Source organism: Syngnathus leptorhynchus, unplaced genomic scaffold (assembly GCF_054491065.1).
Source record: "Syngnathus leptorhynchus isolate UIUO unplaced genomic scaffold, UIUO_Slep HiC_scaffold_180, whole genome shotgun sequence".
Classification (NCBI taxonomy): Eukaryota; Metazoa; Chordata; class Actinopteri; order Syngnathiformes; family Syngnathidae; genus Syngnathus; species Syngnathus leptorhynchus.
Window position 1 is genome coordinate 106237 of NW_028232147.1, and position 11264 is coordinate 117500.

The window sequence follows — 11264 nt, forward strand, 5'->3', positions numbered from 1 at the left end:
GGCTGGATCAAAAAAAGAACCGGGCGACCCGTTAAAATTGCTTAGCCGAGGTCCTGGAAGCCTAACACGGCGTGTTCTTGTGCAAAAAGCCGCTCCCGAGCTCCAGCTGGAAGTGTAAAAAGAACCGGGCTGGATAAAAAAAAGAACCGGGCTGGATCAAAAAAGAACCGGGCGACCCGTTAAAATTGCTTAGCCGAGGTCCTGGAAGCCTAACACGGCGTGATCTTGTGCAAAAAGCCGCTCCCGAGCTCCAGCTGGAAGTGTAAAAAGAACCGGGCTGGATAAAAAAAAGAACCGGGCTGGATCAAAAAAGAACCGGGCGACCCGTTAAAATTGCTTAGCCGAGGTCCTGGAAGCCTAACACGGCGTGTTCTTGTGCAAAAAGCCGCTCCCGAGCTCCAGCTGGAAGTGTAAAAAGAACCGGGCTGGATAAAAAAAAAGAACCGGGCTGGATCAAAAAAGAACCGGGCGACCCGTTAAAATTGCTTAGCCGAGGTCCTGGAAGCCTAACACGGCGTGATCTTGTGCAAAAAGCCGCTCCCGAGCTCCAGCTGGAAGTGTAAAAAGAACCAGGCTGGATAAAAAAAAGAACCGGGCTGGATCAAAAAAGAACCGGGCGACCCGTTAAAATTGCTTAGCCGAGGTCCTGGAAGCCTAACACGGCGTGATCTTGTGCAAAAAGCCGCTCCCGAGCTCCAGCTGGAAGTGTAAAAAGAACCGGGCTGGATAAAAAAAAGAACCGGGCTGGATCAAAAAAGAACCGGGCGACCCGTTAAAATTGCTTAGCCGAGGTCCTGGAAGCCTAACACGGCGTGATCTTGTGCAAAAAGCCGCTCCCGAGCTCCAGCTGGAAGTGTAAAAAGAACCGGGCTGGATAAAAAAAGAACCGGGCTGGATCAAAAAAGAACCGGGGGACCCGTTAAAATTTCTTAGCCGAGGTCCTGGAAGCCTAACCCGGCGTGATCTTGTGCAAAAAGCCGCTCCCGAGCTCCAGCTGGAAGTGTAAAAAGAACCGGGCTGGATAAAAAAAAGAACCGGGCTGGATCAAAAAAGAACCGGGCGACCCGTTAAAATTGCTTAGCCGAGGTCCTGGAAGCCTAACACGGCGTGATCTTGTGCAAATAGCCGCTCCCGAGCTCCAGCTGGAAGTGTAAAAAGAACCAGGCTGGATAAAAAAAAGAACCGGGCTGGATCAAAAAAGAACCGGGCGACCCGTTAAAATTGCTTAGCCGAGGTCCTGGAAGCCTAACCCGGCGTGATCTTGTGCAAAAAGCCGCTCCCAAGCTCCAGCTGGAAGTGTAAAAAGAACCGGGCTGGATAAAAAAAAGAACCGGGCTGGATCAAAAAAGAACCGGGCGACCCGTTAAAATTGCTTAGCCGAGGTCCTGGAAGCCTAACACGGCGTGTTCTTGTGCAAAAAGCCGCTCCCGAGCTTCAGCTGGAAGTGTAAAAAGAACCGGGCTGGATAAAAAAAGAACCGGGCTGGATAAAAAAAAGAACCGGGCGACCCGTTAAAATTGCTTAGCCGAGGTCCTGGAAGCCTAACACGGCGTGATCTTGTGCAAAAAGCCGCTCCCGAGCTCCAGCTGGAAGTGTAAAAAGAACCGGGCTGGATAAAAAAAAGAACCGGGCTGGATCAAAAAAGAACCGGGCGACCCGTTAAAATTGCTTAGCCGAGGTCCTGGAAGCCTAACACGGCGTGATCTTGTGCAAAAAGCCGCTCCCGAGCTCCAGCTGGAAGTGTAAAAAGAACCGGGCTGGATAAAAAAAAGAACCGGGCTGGATCAAAAAAGAACCGGGCGACCCGTTAAAATTGCTTAGCCGAGGTCCTGGAAGCCTAACACGGCGTGATCTTGTGCAAAAAGCCGCTCCCGAGCTCCAGCTGGAAGTGTAAAAAGAACCAGGCTGGATAAAAAAAAGAACCGGGCTGGATCAAAAAAGAACCGGGCGACCCGTTAAAATTGCTTAGCCGAAGTCCTGGAAGCCTAACACGGCGTGATCTTGTGCAAAAAGCCGCTCCCGAGCTCCAGCTGGAAGTGTAAAAAGAACCAGGCTGGATAAAAAAAGAACCGGGCTGGATCAAAAAAGAACCGGGCGACCCGTTAAAATTGCTTAGCCGAGGTCCTGGAAGCCTAACCCGGCGTGATCTTGCCCGAAATTCGGCCTCTATACTTCCATTTTAGGTACCAGGCGCTCATAGTGTGTTGGTCCCACTAGTCAGTGTACTGGTCCCACTCGCTAGTGTACTGGTCCCCCTAGTCAGTGTACTCATCCAGTTACCCCCCGTTTTCCAAAACACCATCGGCACGTATAAGGGGGGGACTCCTGAGAGAGATGAGGTATATGGCAGCGCAACACCAATCCGCTCCGCGCTGGTTCCCATGTCGGCTACGGATGAATAAAACCAGCCTGTCCCCCCTGGAGCTCACGAGACACGGAATTTTTTCTAAGTGCCAACGGCTCTTCCGAGCAAACGTGTCCGCTCCGGCTGGTTCCCCCGTCGGCCTCGAATGACGAAAAATGCCGGTCTCCGCCCGGAGCTCATGACAAACGAAAAATTTTCTAAGTGCCAACGGCACTAGCGAGCGAATGTGTCCGCTCGGCGCTGGTTCCCGGGTCGAACCCGGAAGACGAAAAACGCCGGTCCTCGCCCGGAGCTCATGACAAACGAAAAATTTTCTAAGTGCCAACGGCACTAGCGAGCGAATGTGTCCGCTCGGCGCTGGTTCCCGGGTCGAACCCGGAAGACGAAAAACGCCGGTCCTCGCCCGGAGCTCATGACAAACGAAAAATTTTCTAAGTGCCAACGGCACTAGCGAGCGAATGTGTCCGCTCGGCGCTGGTTCCCGGGTCGAACCCGGAAGACGAAAAACGCCGGTCCTCGCCCGGAGCTCATGACAAACGAAAAATTTTCTAAGTGCCAACGGCACTAGCGAGCGAATGTGTCCGCTCGGCGCTGGTTCCCGGGTCGAACCCGGAAGACGAAAAACGCCGGTCCTCGCCCGGAGCTCATGACAAACGAAAAATTTTCTAAGTGCCAACGGCACTAGCGAGCGAATGTGTCCGCTCGGCGCTGGTTCCCGGGTCGAACCCGGAAGACGAAAAACGCCGGTCCTCGCCCGGAGCTCATGACAAACGAAAAATTTTCTAAGTGCCAACGGCACTAGCGAGCGAATGTGTCCGCTCGGTGCTGGTTCCCGGGTCGAACCCGGAAGACGAAAAACGCCGGTCTCCGCCCGGAGCTCATGACAAACGAAATATTTTCTAAGTGCCAACGGCACTAGCGAGCGAATGTGTCCGCTCGGCGCTGGTTCCCGGGTCGAACCCGGAAGACGAAAAACGCCGGTCTCCGCCCGGAGCTCATGACAAACGAAAAATTTTCTAAGTGCCAACGGCACTAGCGAGCGAATGTGTCCGCTCGGCGCTGGTTCCCGGGTCGAACCCGGAAGACGAAAAACGCCGGTCTCCGCCTGGAGCTCATGACAAACGAAAAATTTTCTAAGTGCCAACGGCACTAGCGAGCGAATGTGTCCGCTCGGCGCTGGTTCCCGGGTCGGACCCGGAAGACGAAAAACGCCGGTCCTCGCCTGGAGGTCCCAGCAAAATCGGCGAAAAAACGACTAAGTGTCAACTTTCGAAAAAACGGCTAAGTGTCGACTTTCGAAAAAACGGCTAAGTGTCAACTTTCGAAAAAACGGCTAAGTGTCAACTTTCGAAAAAACGACTAAGTGCCCACGGCTCTGCGGGGCTTGTGAGTCCGCCCCGCGCCGGTTCGGCGGTCGGCCTCAAAAAGCAAAAAATCAGCCTCTCTCCCTGGAGCTCACCAAAAATTTGTCGAAATTTTTCTAAGTTCTCCTCGAGGTACCAGGGGGTGAGGTACCCGGGCTAAGGTGCAGTACCTTTTTTGGTCTTCAGGTGCGCCAGAGTACAATGAAATGGTCCCAGTAGTCAGTGTACTCATCGACTTTCCCCCCGTTTTCCAAAGCACCTCGTTTACGAGTATGGAGGAGATGGTGCTGGTCTCCCCACGGCGTCGGACACGCCGTCCTCGACAGCACAAGGTCGGATAGAAGACCTGGAAAGCGCCGTGGCACGCGCTGGAGGTGGGCACTTTGGCGAAAAAACGACTAAGTGTCAACTTTCGAAAAAACGACTAAGTGTCAACTTTCGAAAAAACGGCTAAGTGTCAACTTTCGAAAAAACGACTAAGTGTCACCTCTCTGAAAAAATGGCAAAGTGTCGCCTCTCTGAAAATTTTCTAAGTGCCCACGGCTCTGCGGGCTCGTGCATCCGAGCCGCGCCGGTTCTGCAACCGGCCTAGAATGACGAAAAATAACGGTCTCCTCCTGGAGCTCAGAGCCAATTGTGGCGAAAAAGTGGCAAAGTGCCCACGGCTCTGCGGGCTCGTGCATCCGACCCGCGCCGGTTCTGCAGCCGGCCTAGAATGACGAAAAATAACGGTCTCCTCCTGGAGCTCACAGCCAACTTGGCAAAAAGTTTCTAAGTGCCCACGGCCCTGCCGAGCTTTGGCGTCCGCCCAGCGCCGGTTCCGCAGTCGGCCTCGAATGACGAAAAATAACGGTCTCCTCCTGGAGCTCACAGCCAACTTGGCAAAAAGTTTCTAAGTGCCCACGGCCCTGCCGAGCTTTGGCGTCCGCCCAGCGCCGGTTCCGCAGTCGGCCTCGAATGACGAAAAATAACGGTCTCCTCCTGGAGCTCACAGCCAACTTGGCAAAAAGTTTCTAAGTGCCCACGGCCCTGCCGAGCTTTGGCGTCCGCCCAGCGCCGGTTCCGCAGTCGGCCTCGAATGACGAAAAATAACGGTCTCCTCCTGGAGCTCACAGCCAACTTGGCAAAAAGTTTCTAAGTGCCCACGGCCCTGCCGAGCTTTGGCGTCCGCTCAGCGCCGGTTCCGCAGTCGGCCTCGAATGACGAAAAATAACGGTCTCCTCCTGGAGCTCACAGCCAACTTGGCAAAAAGTTTCTAAGTGCCCACGGCCCTGCCGAGCTTTGGCGTCCGCTCAGCGCCGGTTCCGCAGTCGGCCTCGAATGACGAAAAATAACGGTCTCCTCCTGGAGCTCACAGCCAACTTGGCAAAAAGTTTCTAAGTGCCCACGGCCCTGCCGAGCTTTGGCGTCCGCCCAGCGCCGGTTCCGCAGTCGGCCTCGAATGACGAAAAATAACGGTCTCCTCCTGGAGCTCACAGCCAACTTGGCAAAAAGTTTCTAAGTGCCCACGGCCCTGCCGAGCTTTGGCGTCCGCCCAGCGCCGGTTCCGCAGTCGGCCTCGAATGACGAAAAATAACGGTCTCCTCCTGGAGCTCACAGCCAACTTGGCAAAAAGTTTCTAAGTGCCCACGGCCCTGCCGAGCTTTGGCGTCCGCCCAGCGCCGGTTCCGCAGTCGGCCTCGAATGACGAAAAATAACGGTCTCCTCCTGGAGCTCACAGCCAACTTGGCAAAAAGTTTCTAAGTGTCACATCTCTGAAAAAACGGCTAAGTGTCGACTTTCGAAAAAACGGCAAAGTGTCACATCTCTGAAAAAACGGCTAAGTGTCGACTTTCGAAAAAACGGCTAAGTGTCAACTTTCGAAAAAACGGCTAAGTGTCGCCTCTCTGAAAAAACGGCAAAGTGTCAACTTTCGAAAAAACGACAGAGTGTCGCCTCTCTGAAAAAACGACTAAGTGTCGACTCTGAGAAAATGGCAAAGTGCCCACGGCTCTGCGGGCTCGTGCATCCGACCCGCGCCGGTTCCCCAGCCGGCCTGAAATAAGGCAAAACCAGCCTCTCCGCCTGGAGCTCAGAGCCAACTTGGCGAATATTTTCTAAGTGCCCACGGCTCTGCGTGGCTACGGCGTCTGCCCAGCGCCGGTTCCTGGGTCGAACCCCGAGGACGAGGAATGCCGGTCTCCGCCTGGAGGTCCCAGCTTAATCGGCGAAAATTTTCTAAGTGCCCACGGCTCTGCCGGGCTCGTGCATCCGACCCGCGCCGGTTCCCCAGCCGGCCTGAAATAAGGCAAAACCAGGCTCTCCCCCTGGAGCTCAGAGCCAATTGTGGCGAAAAAACGACTAAGTGTCAACTTTCGAAAAAACGACTAAGTGTCAACTTTCCAAAAAAACGGCTAAGTGTCGACTTTCGAAAAAACGGCTAAGTGTCAACTTTCGAAAAAACGACTAAGTGTCGCCTCTGAAAAAACGACTAAGTGTCGCCTCTCTGAAAAAACGACTAAGTGCCCACGGCTCTGGGGGGCTTGTGAGTCCGCCCCGCGCCGGTTCGGCGGTCGGCCTCAAAAAGCGAAAAATCAGCCTCTCTCCCTGGAGCTCACCAAAAATTTGTCGAAATTTTTCTAAGTTCTCCTCGAGGTACCAGGGGGTGAGGTACCCGGGCTAAGGTGCAGTACCTTTTTTGGTCTTCAGGTGCGCCAGAGTACAATGAAATGGTCCCAGTAGTCAGTGTACTCATCGACTTTCCCCCCGTTTTCCAAAGCACCCCGTTTACGAGTATGGAGGAGATGGTGCTGGTCTCCCCACGGCGTCGGACACGCCGTCCTCGACAGCACAAGGTCGGATAGAAGACCTGAAAAGCGCCGTGGCACGCGCTGGAGGTGTCACTGTGGCGAAAAAGTGACTAAGTGTCAACTTTCGAAAAAACGGCTAAGTGTCAACTTTCGAAAAAACGGCTAAGTGTCAACTTTCGAAAAAACGGCTAAGTGTCAACTTTCGAAAAAACGACTAAGTGTCGCCTCTCTGAAAAAACGGCAAAGTGTCAACTTTCGAAAAAACGACTAAGTGTCAACTTTCGAAAAAACGACTAAGTGTCACCTCTCTGAAAAAATGGCAAAGTGTCAACTGCGAATGTGGTGGTGCATGGAAGGAAGTGGAGGACGGCCGCCTCCTTAAACACAGGCCGAAGAGGAGCGTCAGGGCCGGCTCCTTAAACACGGACCGAGTGTCGCCCTTAACACAGACCAAGCGGAGGACGGCCGCCTCCCTAAATACAGGCCGAACCGGAGCGCGAGGGCCGCTCCTTAAACACGGACCGAGTGTCGCCCTTAACACAGACCAAGGGGAGGACGGCCGCCTCCTTAAACACAGGCCGGAGAGGAGCGTCAGGGCCAGGCTCCTCAAACATGGACCGAGTGTCGCCCTTAACACAGACCAAGGGGAGGACGGCCGCCTCCTTAAACACAGGCCGGAGAGGAGCGTCAGGGCCAGGCTCCTCAAACATGGACCGAGTGTCGCCCTTAACACAGACCAAGGGGAGGACGGCCGCCTCCTTAAACACAGGCCGGAGAGGAGCGTCAGGGCCAGGCTCCTCAAACATGGACCGAGTGTCGCCCTTAACACAGACCAAGGGGAGGACGGCCGCCTCCTTAAACACAGGCCGGAGAGGAGCGTCAGGGCCAGGCTCCTCAAACATGGACCGAGTGTCGCCCTTAACACGGACCAAGGGGAGGACGGCCGCCTCCTTAAACACAGGCCGGAGAGGAGCGTCAGGGCCAGGCTCCTCAAACATGGACCGAGTGTCGCCCTTAACACGGACCAAGGGGAGGACGGCCGCCTCCTTAAACACAGGCCGGAGAGGAGCGTCAGGGCCAGGCTCCTCAAACATGGACCGAGTGTCGCCCTTAACACAGACCAAGGGGAGGACGGCCGCCTCCTTAAACACAGGCCGGAGAGGAGCGTCAGGGCCAGGCTCCTCAAACATGGACCGAGTGTCGCCCTTAACACGGACCAAGGGGAGGACGGCCGCCTCCTTAAACACAGGCCGGAGAGGAGCGTCAGGGCCAGGCTCCTCAAACATGGACCGAGTGTCGCCCTTAACACGGACCAAGGGGAGGACGGCCGCCTCCTTAAACACAGGCCGGAGAGGAGCGTCAGGGCCAGGCTCCTCAAACATGGACAGAGTGTCGCCCTTAACACAGACCAAGCGGAGGACGGCCGCCTCCCTAAATACAGGCCGAACCGGAGCGCGAGTGTCGCTCCTTAAACACGGACCGAGTGGAGGACGGCCGCCTCCTTAAACACAGGCCGAACAAAATGACACAAAGTGTCAACTGCGAATGTTGTCCATCCAAGGAAGGAGCGTGATGCCCGGCCGGCTCCTTAAACACAGGCCGAGAGTCGCCCCGGACGGTCCGCCTCGCGGCGCCCGTCTGCTCGGATAAAATGACACAAAGTGTCAACTACGAATGTTGTCCATCCAAGGAGGGAGCGTGATGCCCGGCCGGCTCCGAAAACACAGGCCGAGAGTCGCCCCGGACGGTCCGCCTCGCGGCGCCCGTCTGCTCGGATAAAATGACACAAAGTGTCAACTGCGAATGTTGTCCATCCAAGGAAGGAGCGTGATGCCCGGCCGGCTCCTTAAACACAGGCCGAGAGTCGCCCCGGACGGTCCGCCTCGCGGCGCCCGCCCGCTCGGATAAAATGACACAAAGTGTCAACTACGAATGTTGTCCATCCAAGGAAGGAGCGTGATGCCCGGCCGGCTCCTTAAACACAGGCCGAGAGTCGCCCCGGACGGTCGCCTCGCGGCGCCCGTCTGCTCGGATAAAATGACACAAAGTGTCAACTACGAATGTTGTCCATCCAAGGAGGGAGCGTGATGCCCGGCCGGCTCCGAAAACACAGGCCGAGAGTCGCCCCGGACGGTCCGCCTCGCGGCGCCCGTCTGCTCGGATAAAATGACACAAAGTGTCAACTGCGAATGTTGTCCATCCAAGGAAGGAGCGTGATGCCCGGCCGGCTCCTTAAACACAGGCCGAGAGTCGCCCCGGACGGTCCGCCTCGCGGCGCCCGCCCGCTCGGATAAAATGACACAAAGTGTCAACTACGAATGTTGTCCATCCAAGGAAGGAGCGTGATGCCCGGCCGGCTCCTTAAACACAGGCCGAGAGTCGCCCCGGACGGTCGCCTCGCGGCGCCCGTCTGCTCGGATAAAATGACACAAAGTGTCAACTACGAATGTTGTCCATCCAAGGAGGGAGCGTGATGCCCGGCCGGCTCCGAAAACACAGGCCGAGAGTCGCCCCGGACGGTCGCCTCGCGGCGCCCGTCTGCTCGGATAAAATGACACAAAGTGTCAACTACGAATGTTGTCCATCCAAGGAGGGAGCGTGATGCCCGGCCGGCTCCGAAAACACAGGCCGAGAGTCGCCCCGGACGGTCCGCCTCGCGGCGCCCGTCCGCTCGGATAAAATGACACAAAGTGTCAACTACGAATGTTGTCCATCCAAGGAGGGAGCGTGAGGCCCGGCCGGCTCCGAAAACACAGGCCGAGAGTCGCCCCGGACGGTCCGCCTCTCGAGGCGCCCGCCCGCTCGGATAAAATGACACAAAGTGTCAACTACGAATGTTGTCCATCCAAGGAGGGAGCGTGATGCCCGGCCGGCTCCGAAAACACAGGCCGAGATTCGACCCCGGACGGGCCGTCTTCTCCCGGCGCCCGCCCGCGTACGCCCCCCATCCCCGGTCGCCCGTCTGCTCCCGGCGGGCCTCCGAGTACCCCCTCACCCAACTGACCGACTGGCACTCATGACCCGCCTTGGTAGGGCCTCCATCGGCCTCGGCTCGTCCGACGTCGGGTGGACGGTTCCTACCCACTGCGGGTCGCACTCTAGCGCCCCGGCCGCCGCGTGAGCGTGCGCTCCCCGCGCCGCCCCGCAGGCCCCGGCGCGACCGTACTGCGGCGAGACCGAGACGACCCGGTTTGGCATCCATCCCACCTAGCCACGATCCACGGAGGCCGAGCGAGCGGCTGAGTGTCGGGCGCCGCGCGTGCGAGCGTCCGCCGGCCGCGCCGGTCCTTCCGCGAATGTCGTTTCTCAAACCCTCCGGCTTGATAGCGGCGGCACCACGGGAAGCCGTCCACACACACCGTCCGACCTCTATCCGAAAAGCCTTCCCGACCAACCGCGGTCGCGGGGGCGTCTGTCGCTCCGCATCGGGGGGGCGTATGGCTTCCGCGCTACGCGCTGCGGGCTCGGGGGGGCCGCAACGGCTGAGTCTGACTCGGCCGGGGCGCAGCTTCCCTCCCGGCAGTCAGCAATAGTGCCGATCGCGCCTGCCACCAGCCCCCTCCCCGACGGGTTCGTCGGCGCCGGCTGGCCGCCGTCCGCCTTCGTTCCCCGAGGGTTCCCAACCAGCGCCGATCCAACTCCGCATCCTGGCCGCACGCAGTGCGTGCCTCGCGCGGGTAAGTCGCCGGCGCAGCGCCGCAGCTCCCGACCCCCGCGTACGGGAATAGTTGAGGGCCTCAGCGGGCCGCACCGACCGAGTCCGACTCGGGCCGGGGCGCAGATTCCCGCTTGGGTGACCGAACGTTCTCTGCTCGGGCCGGAGGGCCGACGCCCGTCCCCCCCCGTCGTCCCCCACGGACCGCCTCCGAGGCCACTTCGCACGGCTCATCCTCGGCTCCCTACCAATGCTTAATCGATGGGGCCGCCCGGCCGGATTCGCGCCACCCTGTCCACCGCGAGTCTCCCCAGACTAACCCGAGTTACCGCCCAGCTCGCCTAACCTTGCACTCGCTCTGCCAAACGGTCGTGTAGTCGGCGGGCCGTCCTACGGGTCGCCCTCCCTCCCCAAACGCGCGGCGGGATAGCGGCAAGGCGGCGGCGGCGGCCAGCGGCGTCGGGGCGCTCACACCGGAGAAGAGGCGTCTTACGAGGCCGGGCGCAGCTCCCTCTCGTTTACTTGCTGAGTAGCGGCGCTCGAAGGTTCCGCGGCGAGCGCGGCTCATCCCATTGAATGTCCCTGCACCAGGCTCCATCGAAGGGCCGCCCGGCCGGATTCGCACCCCCCTGTCCACCGCGAAGTCCCCTCGACTAACCCGAGTTACCGCCCAGTTCGCCTAACCTTGCATCGCCCCGCCAAACGAGCGAGTTGTCGGCCGTCCTGCGGGTCGCCACCGGCCCCAAACGTGCGGAGGGATAGCGGCAAGGCGGCGGCGGCGGCCAGCGGCGTCGGGGTCGACCTAGCACCGGAGAAGAGGTGTCTTACGAGGCCGGGCGCAGCTCCTCTCGTTTAGGGGTCCGCGAGGGTCGCATTCGAGGTTCCGCGTCCTCGGCTTCGGCTGCGCCGGGTCCAGCCCGATCCATCTCACCCCGCGGCAGCGTCAGACCACCTAGAGCCCCCGCGAACCGCGGCCGGCGTCCGGAAAACAGTCGCGCGAGCCCCCGCTCCGGCGGGCCGGCGAGCGAGAGGCGCTACCCAGCCACCCTCTCTCCTACCTGGTTGATCCTGCCAGTAGCATATGCTTGTCT

General features: G+C 58.5%; 1 non-coding gene across 1 annotated transcript in view; it reads left to right on the plus strand.

The window, feature by feature from the left end:
- The first annotated feature begins 11228 nt into the window (after positions 1-11228).
- LOC147037465 (18S ribosomal RNA) overlaps positions 11229-11264 on the plus strand; it is a 1907-nt gene continuing 1871 nt past the window's right edge. The window contains exon 1 of the ribosomal RNA XR_015064498.1: positions 11229-11264. This exon is cut by the window's right edge and continues 1871 nt beyond it. This is a non-coding gene — a ribosomal RNA (18S ribosomal RNA).